Source organism: Triticum aestivum, chromosome 2A (genome assembly GCF_018294505.1).
Source record: "Triticum aestivum cultivar Chinese Spring chromosome 2A, IWGSC CS RefSeq v2.1, whole genome shotgun sequence".
NCBI lineage: Eukaryota > Viridiplantae > Streptophyta > Magnoliopsida > Poales > Poaceae > Triticum > Triticum aestivum.
In genome coordinates this window covers 571,796,779-571,813,279 of record NC_057797.1, presented here as the reverse complement: position 1 = coordinate 571,813,279, position 16,501 = coordinate 571,796,779, and positions in this window count along the sequence as shown.

The window sequence follows — 16,501 nt, the reverse complement described above, 5'->3', positions numbered from 1 at the left end:
ATATAGCCTCCACACAAAAACTAACCGTTACACACAATTTACCAATCTCGGTGAGACCGAATTGAGAAACTCGGTCAGACCGATTCAGCAAACCTAGTGACTGTTAGGATTTTTGGTGGGACTGAGATGCAACTCGGTAGGACCGATATGGTTAGGGTTAGGGCATAACGTAATCTCGGTGTGACCGATTACACAAACTCGGTGGGACCGATTTTGGTAATAAGCTAACCATAGAGTTGGTCAGGTAAACTCGGTGGGACCGATCGCTCATTTTGGTGGGACCGAAATGTTACAAAAGAGAAACAGAGAGTTTACATTGCAATCTCGGTGGGACCGATCGCTCATCTCGGTAGGACCGAAACGTTACGAAGGGAAATAGAGAGATTACAACCCTATCTCGGTGTGACCGAGATCCCTATCGGTGAGACCGAATTGCCTAGGGATTGTGGTAGTGGCTATGACATCTGAGACTCGATGGCGCCGGATAGAAAGAATCGGTGGGGCTGAGTTTGACTTTGGGTTTAGGTCATATGTGGATGTGTGAAGGTAGTTGAGGGTTTTGGATCATATCACTAAGCACTATGAAGCAAGAACCTCATCAAGCAACACCTCATCCCTCCTTGATAGTATTGGCTTTTCCTATAGACTCAATGTGATCTTGGATCACTAAAATATAAAATATAGAGTCTTGAGCTTTGAGCTTGAGCCAATCTTTTTGTCCTTAGTATTTTGAGGGGTCCACTTTCCTCATCCATGCCATGCCATTCATTGAGCTTTTCCTGAAATATTAATCTTGGAATAGCATTAGCTCAATGAGCTATATGTTGTTAGGAATTACCAAAACCACCTAGGGATAGTTGCACTTTCAATCTCCCCCTTTTTGGTAATTGATGACAACATATAGATCAAAGCTTCGACAAATGATAATAAGAGTGAAAAACATTGTCGCTTTGAGAAGTATGTGAAAAGCAAGAGCTCCCCCTAAATTTGTGCATAGTTTATGATTTGCTTTGGACAGCAAATGCACAGAGAGTTAGGCTCATGGGTTACTCTTCCATGTCACATACATCTTGGTGGAGCGCTCAAAATGATAATAATTAAATACATGCACTCATCACCAAGCAAAGTGAATGATCATATAGGGATAAAATGATAATGTCATCCAACAAGCATTAATGTAGCATATGATCAAACACACGTGATCATCCAAGTATCACACAGACAAAAAGTATCTCAAATAAGCAAAGAAAATAAAGTTCAACCACCAAAGCAAGAGAGAATAAAAAGCAATGCTCTCTCTCGAAGCCTATGATCTATACATTTTTCTCCCCCTTTGGCAGCAAGTTACCAAAAAGTTCCTAGAAAATGCATAGCACTAAATCGTCTCTCAGGCTTGGTCTTCAGGTGGTGGTGTTCGGATAACTCCAAGAATGAAGGCTTCAGCCAATGTGGATGGAGCTGGTGGAGTAGGTGCTGGCGCTGGTGGCACTGAAGCTGTAGCTGGTGCAGATGAAGTGGCTCTGGTGTCTGGAACAGGCACTGCAGCTGACCTCTGAGCTCTAGGCACTATCAAATGCATCAGTGGTTGTCTTGCCCTTCCTCTCCTGCATATCATCCTGAAGTTGCTCCACAACAGACTGGATCTCAGTTACCTTCACATCCAAGTCATAGAACTTTTGCTCCACGATCCTTTCCAGGCTCTCCTGGTTTTGAGTCAGGGTGGCCAGTCCCTTCTCAATCCTCAGATTCAGAAGTTTTCTTCTTTCTGGCCCTGGTGGCAGCTTTGGGTAAGTTGCTTGGGGTGCTCCTGCTACCCTCATCAGAGCTGCTAGAGGGACTAGTGCCCTCACTCAAGTGAACCTGCTCCTCTGACTTGTTCTGGCTGTCACTCTGATCAGACATATTGCAAACACTGACAACAGACCCTGTGAATAGATATAGATGAGATAGAGTGGATGAGCATCACAAAATGCAGAGGTTTTTGCAAAAGAATGAGTCAAAAACTTAGTTTTAGTTTTCCACAGAAAGCATTTCAGATCAACCGATTTGTAAACTCGGTGATACCGAAGCAGCTGTTGGAACCTAAACTAGTGAACTCGGTCAGACCGAGTCACAGTTCGGTGGCACTGAGACTGCTAGGGTTTCACAAAGTCCTGAACTCGGTCACACCGATTTGCAATTCTCGGTCAGACCGAGAATCACATGTGTAATGGCCTGAGCCGAATCGATGGAACCGAGTTCTACAACTCGGTGGGTCCGAGATGGTTTCGGCGGAAACCTAACCCTAAATTCTCAATTCACGACTAAACTACGGAGTGTTTTCGATGAATAGAATGATCTCAATTGTGGCAAGATACATGGCGAACACAATGTGCTAGGAATCAGATAAGGATAGCACAATGATCGAGTTCATACCCTAGTTCAGCGATGAACTCGCTACGGCGGGAACGGCGGGATGATTCCCGTTGACGGCGGCGGAGACCAGCGGCAGAAGGAAACTGGCGACGAGGAGGACGATCCGAAGACCCTGGAGGCAGAGCAGGCTAAGCGCGGGCGAAAGGGTTCGGAGAAAATTTCCAAAATTTTTCTCGTGGGTATATATAGCCCGACCCTATCGGTGTGACCGAGTGGAACAACTCGGTGGCACTGAGATTCATAACAGCAAGCAGTTATTGAAACTCGGTGTGACCGAAAAGTTCGAATCGGTTGCACCGAGATTGAAAACCTAGATCGACTTAGTGATCTCGGTATGACCGAAATGGATGAATCAGTCAGACGAAACGCACAAAGAAGTTTTGGAAGTTTAAGTCTATGACGAATCGGGGACTCCGAGTGCTCCTCACACAGAGTGGTTCGAATCTGACTTGATCAAATTTTGTGATGTAGCATGAATAGAGTTTGAGACGAGAAAAGCATAGATATCTAGAGAAGGTTCTTAGGCATTCTTATCCATCCACTTGGCCAAAAGAAAGAGAAACCAATCAATCAAAACAACAAGTGGATGTCCTCGAATGAGTAAATTATGCAACCAACATGCTCACACAATAAAATGGCAATTGAAATATGTGGCAAAGCATGCACAATCAATTCTAGCATCTATCAAGCAATTTGTGATGACTAGGTCATCTATATATGAGTATATTGACTTAGGAGTCAATGAGAACATTTGATCATAGGTCATACTCATCGTTTAAGCACAAGTGGGGTTACCACTTTTACATAAAGCGTTGTTGTGTTCACACCATTAGAGTTGCTTTAACTCAATTGTTAGAGTAAAGCTCCCCCTAGATGTGAGATCCCCCCTAAGAGGGATGAATTAACCTTGGGTTTTGTCGATGATGACTTCATGTAGATGTTGAAGATGTGGATGCTCAATGTTGATGTAGGTCATTTGGAGCTATCCTTTGGAGTGACTCGCACTTTCAGTACCTACACGGGTTAGTCCCACAAGGAACAAACAAGGATATCCATAGACATAGAGTGATGCACACACAAGATGATGTCTATGAAAGCTTTAGGTTACCTTGTCCCTTGTCTTACCAACAAGAGGGTTTGTGACTCCTTGAACTAGTGCAAGATGTGGAAGTTGATTGCACTTGTTCTTGCCAAAATGATAAGAGTGAAGTATGTTGGCGGAGTCACCCTCAAGAACTCTCTAGTTCTTCTTCTTCGGGATCCACACCATCTTGATGGGAATCCTCGGAGTTGTAGTTGTACTTGATGTAGTCTTGGGAACCCACTTGACCAAGGCCTTAGGAGCTTCCTCAAATGCATCAATTTCCTCTTGAAGCTTGTCCTTGCCTTTTTGCTTGTGGTCTTGTGGTGGAAGATCATCTTGAGCTTGTGTCCGTTTGAAAGAAGTAGGATCATACTTCTCTTGTTGAGGAACAAACTTCGTCTTGGGGTATTGATCTTCTTCCCGCTCAACTCCATTGGCATTGAACTTTCGTTCAAAGCCAATACCTTGATTCTTCCGGTGCCTTCCTTGTTTGCGTACAATTTCCTCAAATTGCTTACTCCTAGCAAGGCTCTTGTAAACACCTTTCTCTATAATTCCCTTTAATAAGCTATTTTCTTGCTCAAGTGTAACTTGGCTAAGAGAATCATTAGTGGAATCAAGAGAACTACTAGAAGCAACAATATTGGATTTAGCATGATTATTGTTAGTACTAGAAGAAGAATCCTTCTTGTTCTTGTTACTAGACTTGACTTGAGGCATGTAAGTGGATAAGAGTAAACGCTTGGCAATGCAAGAAGAACTTTTCTTGCGAAGATCATCATTGATTGCCTTTAAGAACTCATGCTCTTGCTCAAGGTTGAGCTTTTCAAAACGTAATTTCTCATGAGTCCTTAAAAGTTCTCGATGATCTCCTAAGATAGTTTCATGAGCTAACTTAAGAGTGTTTAGTTCTTTAGTTAGAGACTCAATCTTCTCCTTATCATTGTCATTCATTTCATCATAGTATTCATCACTATAGTTGTCAACAAGTAAATCATCATCACCTAACAAGTCATCTTCATCACTATTGAAATCAACATACTCGGGGTGTGATACCTTTGGACCTTTGGCCATGAAGCATCTTCCAATTCCTTCATTTGGTGAATCAAATATGTCGTAGGAGTTGGTTGACACAAGTGCTAGACTGGCAACACCTTCATCTTGAGTATATTTGGAGTCGGAGTGATAGCTTCCCTTGGAGTCATTGTAAGAGTCGGAGCCGGATACCCATTCACCAACATGAGCTTGATGTCTTCATTTTGTGTAGCTCCTTGATGACTTGTCCTTCCTTTCTGAATCCTTGCTTCTCCGAGAGGGTGTTCGTCCATATCGATCATCCCTACTCCTTCTCTCCCTTGATGGTGATTCTTCTCTTCTACTTCTTCTTTTGGGAGAATCTTCTCTTCTCTTGTGGGGAGCCGTACACTCATTGGAGTAGTGTCCGGGTCTTCCACAATTGTAGCAGTTTCGCTCTCGACTAGAAGATCTTTTGTCGTTGTAGGACCTTGACTTGGAACTTCTCTCTTTGCTTATATTCTTGTAGAACTTGTTGAAGTTCGGTTTGTTTCTCACTTGATGATGTGGGGGCTTCACATGAGGCTTTGTAAGCACCACTTGACTTGTTATGGAGCTCCTCCTTATCCTTGAGTGACATCTCATGAGCAACAATTCTTCCAATGACTTCCGTTGGCTTGCGATCTTTGTAATTTGGCATCATTAGGATCAATGTGCATACGGTATCGTATTTTCCATCCAAGGCTCTTAGGATCTTCTTGATGATGAATCTGTCGGTCATCTCTTCACTTCCTAAGCCGGCAATCTCATTTGTGATAAGAGCAAGCCTAGAGTACATTTCAGCGACACCTTCACCATCCTTCATTTTGAACTTGTCAAGTTGACTTTGAAGCACATCCAACTTGGATTCCTTGCTGGAGTCAGTACCTTCTTGCATATCAATCAAAGTATCCCAAATTTCCTTTGCATTCTCACGATGGCTGATTTTGTTGAATTCTTCGGGGCACAGTCCGTTGAAGAGGATATCACAAGCTTGAGCATTGTATTGTAGCATCTTCAACTCATCCGCGGTAGCTTCACGATTCGGTTCTCTCCCATCAAAGAATTCACCTTGCAAGCCAACACACACAATAGCCCAAACGGCGGGGTTATGTCCAAGAATATGCATTTTCATCTTATGCTTCCAACTAGCAAAATTAGTACCATCAAAGTAAGGACCTCTACGGTGATAATTTCCCTCGCTAGACGCCATACTCTCCTAGGTTGTTAAACCAAGGCTATGACCACCAAAAGCTATGGAAATCAAAGCAAATGGAGACCAAAGCTCTGATACCACTTGTAGGATCGAAAGTATGTCTAGAGGGGGGGGGGGTGATTAGACTACTTGACCAATTAAAAATCTATCATTTTCCCAATTTTAGTCTTTGGGAGATTTTAGCTATCTTAGCACAAGTCAAGCAATCTTAACACAATTCAAGCAAGCATGCAAAGAGTCTATGAGCAGCGGAAAGTAAAGCATGCAACTTGCAAGAATGTAAAGGAAAGGGTTTGGGGAATTCAAACGCAATTGGAGACACATATGTTTTTGTCGTGGTTCCGATAGGTGGTGCTATCGTACATCCACGTTGATGGAGACTTCAACCCACGGAGGGTAACGGTTGCGCGAGTCCACGGAGGCTCCACCCACGAAGGGTCCACGAAGAAGCAACCTTGTCTATCCCATCATGGCCATCGCCCACGAAGGACTTGCCTCACTAGCGGTAGATCTTCACGAAGTAGGCGATCTCCTTGCCCTTACAAACTCCTTGGTTCAACTCCACAATCTTTGTCGGAGGCTCCCAAGTGACACCTAGCCAATCTAGGAGACACCACTCTCCAAGAAGTAACAAATGGTGTGTTGATGATGAACTCCTTGCTCTTGTGCTTCAAATGATAGTCTCCCCAACACTCAACTCTCTCTCACAGGATATGAATTTGGTGGAAAGAAGATTTGAGTGGAAATCAACTTGGGGAAGGCTAGAGATCAAGATTCATATGGTAGGAATGGAATATCTTGGCCTCAACACATGAGTAGGTGGTTCTCTCTCAGAAAATGTGTATTGGAAGTGTAGGTATGTTCTGATGGCTCTCTTCACGAATGAAGAGTGGGTGGAGGGGTATATATAGCCTCCACACAAAAACTAACCGTTACACACAATTTACCAATCTCGGTGAGACCGAATTGAGAAACTCGGTCAGACCGATTCAGCAAACCTAGTGACCGTTAGGATTTTCGGTGGGACTGAGATGCAACTCGGTAGGACCGATATGGTTAGGGTTAGGGCATAACATAATCTCGGTGTGACCGATTACACAAACTCGGTGGGACCGATTTTGGTAATAAGCTAACCAGAGAGTTGGTCAGGTAAACTCGGTGGGATCAATCGCTCATTTCGGTGGGACCGAAATGTTACAAAAGAGAAATAGAGAGTTTACATTGCAATCTCGGTGGGACCGATCGCTCATCTTGGTAGGACCGAAACGTTACGAAGGGAAACAGAGAGATTACAACCCCATCTCGGTGTGACCGAGATCCCTATCGGTGAGACCGAATTGCCTAGGGTTTGTGGCAATGGCTATGACATCTGAGACTCGGTGGCGCCGGATAGAAATAATCGGTGGGGCCGAGTTTGACTTTTGGTTTAGGTCATATGTGGATGTGTGAAGGTAGTTGAGGGTTTTGGAGCATATCACTAAGCACTATGAAGCAAGAACCTCATCAAGCAACACCTCATCCCTCCTTGATAGTATTGGCTTTTCCTATAGACTCAATGTGATCTTGGATCAATAAAATATAAAATGTAGAGTCTTGAGCTTTGAGCTTGAGCCAATCTTTTTGTCCTTAGTATTTTGAGGGGTCCACTTTCCTCATCCATGCCATGTCATTCATTGAGCTTTTCCTGAAATATTAATCTTGGAATAGCATTAGCTCAATGACCTATATGTTGTTAGGAATTACCAAAACCACCTAGGGAGAGTTGCACTTTCAGAGGTGTCGTACGTTCGGTACTTGGATCGGTTGGATCGTGAAGACGTTCGACTACATCAACCTTGTTAATCTAACGCTTCCGCTTTCAGTCTATGAGGGTACGTGGACACATTCTCCTCCTCTCGTTGCTATGCATCTGCTAGATAGATCTTGCGTGATCGTAGGAATTTTTTTGAAATTGCATGCTACGTTCCCCAACAGCAAGCACAATACAAGTATTTTACTTGGCACTTGGGGGCTAATGCACATTGCTCTTTTTGAAGACAAATCTTTAATGACCCGACTAAAGTTCTCTACGACTATAGGTGGTTCATGGGGGCTACATATTTGAATTTTGTTCATAATTATGGTGATAAGTTCTGGCTTAACTTGTCAGTTTAAGCCGGCCCTTGGGGGCTACAGATGAAAAATTCAGCAATATTATTTGAAGTCCCGACTTAACTTGTTAGTTTAAGCCGGCCCTTGGGAGCTACATATGCGAAGTTGAGATCTACAATTTGAAGTCCCGGCTTCAGCTATGCAACTTAAGCCGGCCCTTGGGGGCTACTTGTGTTGATTCTGCAGTTCTAACATCCCATGACATGGATATTAGGTTAAATAGGCTATCTAAAGTCTACAGTTTATTCCCTTCTATCATATCCAATAGATTTGACGGCTGGCAGGGATATATTTATATGGAGAAGATTGTAGTGTTTACCTCAAACGATCTTTCATGAGATTAACCAAGTCGGCTTCAAAATCGCGGCTGGTGTGAAGGCGGTTCAAGTAGCCCGCATGAAGCTCCTGGGCATTGAATTGAGCATAGCTCTCCAGATCCAGTTTCCACTTGCCTTTGTCAGCAGCTGAGAATTCCTATTTGGCGTTGTGCTTGGACAAGACAGTGGGGTTACCCGGTGTTGTGTAAGCCGTCCAAGTAACTATGACATCATCGGTTTCTTGAACCATCTGAGCGGGGCTGGGTGGCTTAGCGTTCTGTGGATCAATGTTGATGGGGTCCATGGTGACAGGGTGCTCCTCTGGTGGCAGGTCATCCATAGCTGCTTCTGAAGCTTGAGACAAAGATTCAGACGTTGTATGCTTCTCTGGGTCAGCCACCTTGGGATCTTCGGATGGTTTATTAACCTTCAGCTTCTTGCTGGGTTTAGCCATGGCACCGGAAGTAAAACATATGATGATATTAGTATACCAATTGACTAAGGTGTTAAAGCAAGCAGGATTAAGTATTCTCACCCAGGAGCAGTCTTGAACAAAGGAACCTAAGTCCTAGTGGAATCACCAAATGAAGAGTGAGAGGTTCCCTGGTAGTTAGAATCAGAAGGGTTAAGAGGTTGTCAAAAAAGACCAGCCTTGAGAAGTGCTAAGTCGGAAATATGTGAAACCTCTGGACGGCGCTTGCGTGGAACTGGCATGTGGTGGTGTCAAAACCGCACGATCTCGGATAGGGGGTCCCGAACTGTGTGTCTGAGGATCGAAGGTAACAGGATACAAGAGGGACACGATGTTTACCCAGGTTCGGTCCCTCTTAATGGAGGTAAAACCCTACGTCGTGCTCGATTGTATTTGATGAGTATAGGGGTTACAAGAGTTGATCTACCTCGAGATCGTAATGGCTAAACCCTAGATGCCTAGCCTATATGAATTCTAATAGCCTCTACGGACTAACCCCTCTGGTTTATATAGACACCGGAGGGGCCAAGGGTTGTACAGAGTTGGTTTACAGAGAAAGGAAACTACACATCCAGACATTTAAGCTTGTCATCCACGCAGAGGAGAGTCCCATCCGGACACGCGGGGGGGGGGGGATCTTCTACCTTATGTCTTCACGGCCCATTAGTCCGGCTCGTAGAACATGGGCCGGACTCTCGAGGACCCCTTAGTCCAGGACTCCCTCAGTAGCACCTGAACCAGTCTTCAATGACGATGTGTTCGGCTCGCAGATTATCTTCGGCATTGCAAGGTAGGTTCCTCCTCCGCATACAAAGCAGTCTTTTGAATAAGAGAACTGTACCCGGCTCTGTATAACAGTTACAACCCTCAACCACAAGGGCACAATACTTAATAAGGCATATCTACTGACTATTTTTCGCCAAAACGTCACGTCTGGCCCTTTTATTATTTCAAACCGTTTTTTGGCCTCCCGCTTCATGTTTTGAGGCGCAGCCTCCATTGGCACGTCTTGTCAAAGCAGAGATCGTGTCCCCTTATTGCAGGATTTTCATCTATAAGGGTTTGGGTAATCCAATCGTGCCATTCGCATGACCCCTTGGGAACAGCCGAGTTTTAAGGCTAGTGGGGGGCATTTGATATTCACTACCTATATAGGTGGATAAAGATCCATCTTTCTACCCCACGCCTTCTTCCTTCCTCGGCCTTCCCATCCTCGAGCTCCAGCATTCAAGCTTCAATTTTTCCCACCGCCCAACCATTCCAACCATGGGCGGATCTGGCTCGCAGGGCAAGTGGATGACTTCCTCCGTCACGAAGAATAACGTCAAGGAACTCCGGGAATCGGGGTACTTGGCCGCGAATATTGCGCACCGGCTCATTACCAAAAAGCAGATCATCCCTACTCCGGAGCCTGGTGAGAGAGTAGTGTTTATCCCCCACTTCCTCCGCAGGCTAGGGTTTCCTCTCCACCCTTTCGTTCGCGGCCTCATGTTCTATTATGGGCTAGATTTCCACGATCTAGCCCCAAATTCCTTCCTCCACATTTCAGCGTTTATCATCGTATGTGAGGCGCTCCTCCGCATTCTGTTGGGGAACGTAGTAATTCAAAAAAATGCATATGATCATGCAAGATCTATCTAGGAGAAGCATAGAAACAAGCGGGGAGAGTGTGTCTACATACCCTCGTAGACCGAAAGCAGAAGCGTTAAGTAACGCGGTTGATGTAGTCGAACGTCTTCGCAATCCAACCGATCAAGTACCGAATGCACGGCACCTCCGCGATCTGCACACATTCAGCTCGGTGACATCCCTAGAACTCTAGATCCAACTGAGGCCAAGGGAGAGTTTCGTCAGCACGACGGCGTGGTGACGGTGATGATGAAGCTACCGATGCAGGGCTTTGCCTAAGCACTACGACAATATGACCGAGGTGGAAATCTGTGGAGGGGGGCACCGCACATGGCTAAGAATCCACTTGTGTGTCTATGGGGTGCCCCCTCCCTCGTATATAAAGGGGTGGAGGAGGGGGAGGGCCAGCCTCCTATGGCGCGCCCCAAGGGGGGATTCCTACTCCTACTAGGAGTAGGTTTCCCCCCTTTCCTAGTCCAACTAGGAGGAGGAACGAAGGGGAAGAGGGGAGAAAGAAAGGGGGGCCGCCCCCCCTCCACAATTCATATTGGGCTTGGGGGGCGCGCCCCACCACTTGGCCGCCTCCTCCTCTCTCCCACTATGGCCCTTGAAGGCCCATTAACTCCCCGGGGGGTTCCGGTAACCCCCCCGGTACTCCGGAAAATACTCGATACACCTCAGAACCATTCCAGTGTCCGAATATAGTCATCCAATATATCAATCTTCATGTCTCGACCATTTCGAGACAACTCGTCATGTCCGTGATCTCATCTCGGACTCTGAACTACCTTCGGTACATCAAAACACATAAACTCATAATACCGATCGTCATCGAGCGTTAAGCGTGCAGACCCTACGGGTTCGAGAACTATGTAGACATGACTGAGACTCATCTCCGGTCAATAACCAATAGCGGAACCTAGATGCTCATATTGGTTCCTACATATTCTATGAAGATCTTTATCGGCTAAACCGCACAACAACATACATTGTTCCCTTTGTCATCGGTATGTTACTTGCCCGAGATTCGATTGTCGGTATCATCATACCTAGTTCAATCTCGTTACCAGTAAGTCCCTTTACTCATTTCGTAATTCAACATCCCGCAACTAACTCATTAGTCACATTGCTTGCAAGGCTTATAGTGATGTGCATTATCGAGAGGGCCCAGAGATACCTCTCTGACAATCGGAGTGACAAATCCTAATCTTGATCAATGCCAACTCAACAAACACCACCGGAGACACCTGTAGAGCATCTTTATAATCACTCAGGTAAGTTGTGATGTTTGATAGCACACTAAGTGTTCCTCCGGTATTCGGGAGTTGCATAATCTCATAGTCATAGGAACATGTATAAGTCATGAAGAAAGCAATAGCAATAAACTAAACGATCAAAGTGCTAAGCTAACGGATGGGTCAAGTCAATCACATCATTCTCTAATGATGTGATCTCATTCATCAAATGACAACTCATGTCCATGGCTAGGAAACTTAACCATCTTTAATTAACGAGCTAGTCAAGTAGAGGCATACTAGTGACACTCCGTTTGTCTATGTATTCACACATGTACTAAGTTTCCGGTTAGTACAATTCTAGCATGAATAATAAACATTTATCATGAAATAAGGATATATAAATAACAGCTTTATTATTGCCTCTAGGGCATATTTCCTTCACATTCCCTCCACTTCGGCTTGTGGCTTAAGGTCTTCAACGTGAAGCTGAAAGTGGTCGACGGGCAACATGCGGATTGTGGCGGCGCCATGGTGAGCAAGCTCACCAACGTCACCTGGCCCAAAGGGGCCTTCGTGAAGATCGTTAAGGGATGGCAACATGAGTGGCTCTACATTACCGAACCTCGTGGTGCCACATGGGCAGCCACTCCTGAGTTTAAATCCGGACCCCCAATGCGGCTCATGTCGTGGATTAACAAGGGCCTGGATTGGGCATCATCCGGTGAGGTGATGATGCTGCAAAAGCGCATAAAAATATGATGGAGAAGAACACCAGTCTCGCTGATGTGATTCAGGTGATGCTCTTCCGCCAGATTCTCCCCTGCCAGCGCCGGCCTCTCCACATGTGGGAGTTCAATCCGGATGGTCCGCGGACCCTGCAGCGATTCTTCGGCACGACACACGAAGAGATATGGAAGCTGCTTTTCAAGGCCTAGAAGTCGTGGCCAGAGACGACCGATGACATCGGCCTCGACTGGGCTCATCCGGCCACCCCAATAAGTTTTCTAGCTTCTGAACACAACTTCAGTTCATAAATCAAAGGGTATGCCGAGCTTTCCCTCCTTCAATCAGGACTGGACAAAGAAGGTGGAGCGGATCCAGTGTCTGGATCCGCTACCCGAAGACAAGGCCATTCCTCTGCTAATGAGGATGCTAGTCCTGACGCCGTACCAGGCGCCAGAGAAGAAGGCCAAGAAGAAGGGCAAGGAGGCCAAAAGTGGCCTTCGCCGCAAAGGCACTTCGGACGCTGCATCCAGAAATAGTGAAGCTCCCTCCTCCCACGAGGGAGACGAAGACGAAGAGGAGGATGAGGAGAGCAATTCTCCCCTTAAGGGGGGGAGAAGAAAAGGGTGGCCTCTGTGGACCTGGAGACGGAGGCGTCCAAGAGGGGGGGAATTTCTCTTTCGGACGACTCAGACTCGGATGCCGAAGTCATCCCCGAGTGGCACCCCAGGTCGAAGTCCCTGGTCGCATAGTTAGTGTCCAAGGATACTGTATATATATATCCGGTTTTTATGATTGTAGTACTAACACATTATATTGTGTGCTGCAGTCTGGCCCGCGATCTCCCCCAACTATTATCGTCTTCTGGGAACTCGCTGGATCCGGAGATGGTGGAGAGCGAGACACCTCCGCGGGCCTCCCCGCCAACCGCCATGGAAAACACCAAAGTATGTCCCGAAGAGCCTCTCTGGGCCATGGAGAGGCGCGGGAGGCCGCCCAGACAGCGCCAGAGGGTAACACCTCGGCTGTCGAGAACATAGGGGAACCAACCCCCGGAGACTGATGATGGGGGCCATGACCAATCCGGCCCCAGCCGAACATTATTCCAGAGACCCATACGGCTTCGGAATCGAGCGAGCAACCCCCTTCAAAGGAGGGGGGAGCGTCGACTCCACCGGCGACCTCTATCCATCCAGAGGCGCCGGACACTCTGGTGGAAGCGCTTCGACGTGCTTCCATTGTGGAGGAGCACCGTGCCCTCATGGGTATGGTGGTTGAGAACGTTCAGTTCGCCAAAGGCGGGCTGAACAAAGCCTTCACCGGCCTATTAATAGGCTTTGAGGTACGTGATGTAATATTCCTAGCTGCTTTGCATATGCGAAGAATATGCCTGTGTATAGATAGTAGCCCCCGAGACTCTGTTCGGCCTTCGAAAAGAAAGGTTAAACAGAGGATCAAATGATATTCGCATGAGATAACATACTTGTCTATTTTGATAAATAGGCTTCACTATTAGTGGCGACCGCCCAGGCCGCCGAAGTTTCCAAACTCAAGTGAAAGCTAGAGCGGGCGGATGAGGACCTAGTCCGCATCAACAAGCGGTTTGATGAGGCGCAGGGTATGTTTTGAGAACAAAAGAAAAAATTGTTTACACACCTAAGGTAATATGCCAATGCGGAGTCTAATCTCCTGTGTTATCTTGGTCATATTTGTAGGTAGTGCGGCCGAGGTCGAGACCATGAAGAGCGCTCTCGCGCAAGCCAAGGAGCAGGTGTGGGTGAGCCAAGCGATCGCTGACAAAGTGGTTGCGGATTTAGAGGCCGAGCAGGTCACCCGCCGCAAGTATGAGGAGTGGGTGACCGAAGTGGGGCAGGAGCTCCGGGATGCCGCCAGCAAGTGCAAGGCCTTGGAGGAGAAAAATAAGGCCCAGGCGGTTGATCTCACCAAGGATCTTCAGGAGGCCAAGGAGGTGCGGACCGAGTCCCGGGTGGCTCGCGAGGAGATCAAGCAAGACGAACAGATAGCGGCTAGTAAGACCTTTCTTTTACAGAGTATATTTGCTAGTCGGAGATATGCCTTACTTAATCGACTATGGAGTTCTCCAGCGCCTTTGTGGATCTCCCAAGGAGTGCGGCCGACGCCACGCAATTCTTCCGGTCTCAGGAGGGAAACACCACGGAGAAGCTCTTCTGGTCCCAGTACCTGGCGCCAGAAAGGCCAGCCCTGCTGAACAACCAGATGATGCAGTTGGCGGAGCTGCATAGGATGTTCGGTTTGGCCATGAAGGACATCATAGTCCGGCTATGGCCAGCCGGACCCATTCCGAGTAGCTACTTCGGATTGGTTAAGCGACTCAGCGACGCCCTGCCCCGAGTTGAAGCCATGAAGTGCTCGACGTGCATAGAGGGTGCATGAATGGCCTTTGCCCGCGTCAAGATGCATTGGGCGAAAATGAAGGCCGCCGTCGTGGCAGTGGAGGGTCCACCCGAGGGCAAGGACTACTACAAGCCGGAGTGCTACTTCAAGGATGTCCTGGAGGGTGCCCGTTTAATAGAGGGCCAATGCTTAAAGGATATTATGTTTTAATAAATGTATCCGGGCTGCCCAGACTTTGTTTTATGAACCAAGGCCTTTGTAATATGCTTGTGTTTTTATGTGAAATTATTTTCCTCCTATGTGGTCGTTTTTATACTTGAAAGTTTGCCAGTCGTTGGCTTCAGCCCCCATGTAGATACTACGGGGGTGTTCGGAATGTCACATGACCACACTTGACCCAACGTCTTGGTCCGTAAAGGAGGTGTCAGTGCAGCGAACCAGGCAATCAGACTATGCAGCTTTATCACTCTTACTCAGCCATAGGAGTTTGACAATGGTACTATGGGCTAGCCCTGGTGGTTGTTCGGCTATTTGAACTTGGGTGCCTTAGGCGCGTGACTGGGTGGAGGCCAGTCCTTCGTATAATACAGAAGAAATCGCAAAAGATTTAGTAAGTCACCGAACCGCTGACCAGCTCTCGCTATATCATGACAGTCAGTTTTCGGCTTTCTCTACTGAGGTGTTTGACCGGACAAACCAGAAACACAATCGCAATAGTTCTCCCTTTACTACCTTAGCCGAACAAACGGAACGTAAGGTGGTAACCACAGGAGCCGGGCAACTCAACTATTGACCAAAGACATGATTCGAAGCTGATGCATATAATGCGGTATTCGGGACGCCGAAGTATACTATAAGAGTGTTCAAACTTGTTTATTTTTGAAAAATATATGTGGCCCGATAGATCCCCTGGCGATTTATGCCAAGGTGTACATGTCAATATGTCGTGAAGACGAAATACAGATTATGAAATAAGCCAATACCGAATAGGGTTGGACAAAACTGTTTCCGCTACAGTCTGATTGATACGTCGAACGTGCTCTTACAGAGAATGCCACAATCATCAAGGCTATTTTACATGCCAAGAATTTTGAGAACAAGGGAAAGCTGTATACAGGTCCTAAAAAAGGGGGTAGTCTTGACGATCCTTTGGACACCCTGCCGCACGTCTGCGTCGCTTTTCACCTTGGTATAGGATCCTTTGAGAGGATCAACGATCGTGTATATAGCAGGGGCCTGAAAAAAGGCCCTTTGTACCACCAAAAAGTGATTTAGGTTTTGAAGAACCTGAAAAATAAAAAAAAAGAGAAAAAAAAGAATATTAAGGTCCGAATAGGGTCGAGCCGTATTGTGGACTTTGTCCTTTAGTGTGCCTCCGTCCTTGCCCATGGTATTTTTAGTGCGTAGTTATGTACGCGCGGTATGTATGCCATGATTAGGTGGGGGGTTTTGACAGAGGCCAGATTGCCAATCTTGTTCTGGATGAACCAAACTGTCATTCTGCATGGTAGACCAGACTTGTTTGACAGTGTCCGGGGGCTTGATGGCCGGTGAAGTATCCGGCTTGATAAGGCCACCCTGTACCTCAGCTGCGAGAGCCGCGGTATGCTCCTCGGTACGGAGGGAGCGTTCCATATTTCATTGACTGTTATGACACTGCATGGTCCAGGCATCTTAAGCTTCAGATAAGCATAGTGTGGGACTGCATTGAAATAGGCGAAAGTAGTTCGTCCGAGCAGTGCATGATAACCACTGCGGAAAGGGACGATGTCAAAGATCAAATCTTCGCTTTGAAAGTTATCCCGTGAGCCGAAGACTACCTCCAGC